The sequence below is a fragment of the Oncorhynchus keta genome, chromosome 33 (assembly GCF_023373465.1).
Source record: "Oncorhynchus keta strain PuntledgeMale-10-30-2019 chromosome 33, Oket_V2, whole genome shotgun sequence".
NCBI lineage: Eukaryota > Metazoa > Chordata > Actinopteri > Salmoniformes > Salmonidae > Oncorhynchus > Oncorhynchus keta.
Window position 1 is genome coordinate 22339237 of NC_068453.1, and position 3170 is coordinate 22342406.

The window sequence follows — 3170 nt, forward strand, 5'->3', positions numbered from 1 at the left end:
TAGGCGGACCCAAACGACGCTCCAGGTGGAGTTTGGCTAAACTCACGAATACCGCAATCAATATTGATATAGACACATAAATTGTGGTTTATTAATATATCGTGACAAATCAAACCCCATTTATGTTATTTTGTTATATTTGTTTACTATATTTTCAGCACTCAATTACTTTTCCATCACAGGCTAACTTTGGACATTTATCGACGACTTCTGGAAAATGTATTATAATTATTGTTGTTGCAGACCTCTTGTTGCACACATCTTCAAGTCTTGTCAATGACAAGTTGTCACAGATCTGGAATACTGTAAATTACACACATAGTGGTTAGAGCGTTGGGTCAGTAACCTAAAGGTTGCTGGATCAAACCCCTGAGCTAATCAGGTAAAACAAAATCTGTCGTTCTGCCCCTGAGCAAGGCTGTTAACCCACTGTTCCCCGGGCACTGTGGATGTCGATTAAGGCAGCCCCGCACCTCTCGGATTCAGAGGGTTTGGGTTAAATGCGGAAGACACCTTTCAGTTGAAGGCATTTGTACAACTGACTAGGTACCCCTACTTTCCCTTAATTGAGAGAGAGAGAGAGAGAGAGAGAGAGAGAGAGAGAGAGAGAGAGAGAGAGAGAGAGAGAGAGAGAGAGAGAGAGAGAGAAACACACTGAGAGAGAGACACTGGGAGAGACAGACACAGAGATAGAGACACTTGAAGTGTCTCTATTCCTTTGGAACGTTCGTAATGTTTACTGTTCATTTTCTGTTGTTTATTTCACTTTTGTTTATTATCTAGTTCACTTGCTTTGGCAATGTAAACATATGTTTCACATGCCAATAAATCCCTTTGAATTTAATTAAGAGAGAGAGAGAATAAGGAACTTCTGTTAATGGAATGTTTACTGTTCATTTCACTTTTGTATATTATCTACCTCACTTGCTTTGGCAATGTTAAAATGTTTCCCATGCCAATAAATCCCCTTGAATTGAAGTGAATTGAAGAGGCAAAAGTTCTTCCTCTGTCTCTGGATCAAAAGCAGATATATACTACCCCTCCAAGGCTGTTAGTCGTTACTACAGGCTAACGACTGTTTTCTGGGGGAAATTTCAACTGAGTGAACTCAATAAACAAATGACATATTCTCTACTTCTTGCAGTATTAGCTTTTATATGTTGTTTTTTGAAGTCAACCAAAAGAAAATATGTGCCCTTGGTTAAATAAAGGCTAAGATAAAAATATATTGAAATTGGGCCCACCAATTGTGTGCATGTGTGTGTGTGGCTGTTCCACTGGATGTCATAAGGTGAATGCACCAATTTGTAAGTCGCTCTGGATAAGAGCGTCTGCTAAATGACTTAAATGTAATGTAAATGTGCGTGAGAGAGGGAGAGAGTGAGACCACTGGAACAACTACTGGGACTTGAATCAGGCTCAGCAGACATCTGGTTTGAGGGAGATCTCATTTGGACAGGGATTTGAGCCAGTGTGGCTGGATGGGCAATGAACGAGTGTAGACACAATGATTCTAGATGGTGTACTGTCTGTACAATGACACAGGCATCTGATCAGGTTGGGCAATGTCTCCACAAACACCCACACAAAAGAAGCATCCTTCACCCTTACGCAAAACTGAATAGTTTCAAGTTTTAATGTCACATTCACAAGTACAGTGAAAAACCTTTCTTGCAAACTCAAAACCCAACAATGCAAAAATCAATAACAATGTAATACTAGAAGAAAAAAACATGAGAAATAAGAAGATACATTTCATTTCATAAAATATATCAAAATGTAATTCTATACATAACATTAAATATAGTGTAAGGAAAGTACACCCAAGCACGCTTCAGCCCAGTTTGAACAAAAAGGGAATCAGGTGGTGAAGGACTTGAAAATGTATGTCTCGTTAATACATTTCTGATCTATGCAGAAACAGAATGCACCTTTTTCTTAATTTTCCTGGAAAGTCACCCGCTGAAGTGTCCAGGGATATGGATTTTTGGGGGGGATGAAATATAGTGTGTATTATATACATGTTTGCATATATTACAGGTTTTCCATTACAAATACACATGTGACAGATGGCCTTTGTAACTGTACATTTCCCTGGTATGTCTAAAGCAAATCAATAAATTTTTGCAAATTATTTTTTCCCTGATAATGTATTGGTTTTATATTTATTAGTAACGTTTCTTACATAGGACATAGAACGCCTCATATTTTTGAACATGAAACGCAACATATTCAACGCATCGCTTGCAAGTAAAATCTCCACAAGAGGGAGCTATTTTTTCACGTTATGGGTTTACCAGCAGTAATTAAATGTATTCCAGTTGAGATCCAGAAAATGTCAAGGACCTGGAAGACAAGGACGTTACATGCAATTAGAACCCTGCTGGGATCTTTTGTCTAGGTGTGCAGAGGCAGCGTGGACCATGGCCCCTTTTGCGCCATATGCTATAAAAGGGTTTTCAGACCTAATGAAGACAAACATGTGACATCACAACTGACCATGCATGCAGTTCACCACTGGATGGACACTGCTTTCAGCTTCATGTCTCAAACCAGTGATGGCCGACCAGCTTTTTAATATCAGGCAAAATATTGCACCTGAATGTATTTATTGAAACCCATACAAAGCTACATAGCAATGCTCATACAGTACATAATCACATTAGAAACGTTGGTAATGTCAGGGATTTTGAGGAAAATTGTATTTATTTATTTAATACAATGGCTAGGTATTGCTGACTATATCACTGTCTGTATTCTCTTATAAAATTATATTGGCATCTGAAATCTATTTTTAAGCAGTATCCTGTTCAACAGAGGAAATTATTGTTTAAAACGTTCATGCCTAGCATAACAGGCAGTTGTTTGACTGAATATATGCATTTTATTTTACGTGATTACATGTTATACATTTGCTGTGAATACTTTGTTTCTGTCTGTATTTGAGCTTGATCCAGTATCCAAAAGTAAATTCCAATACTGATTCATCAGCTATGTGAATCACTTACAATGCAGCCATCAGTATACATTTTTTGCAGGCCTTCCAAGTAGCTAGATTTGCCGAAGTATACAGAGCGCGTGCTGCTCGCTAACCGCGCGAAACTTTGCCTTTCAGTTTATCTGTAGCTTGCCAGCCAGCCTGTGGGAGGACACGTCCATGTTGTAGCTAG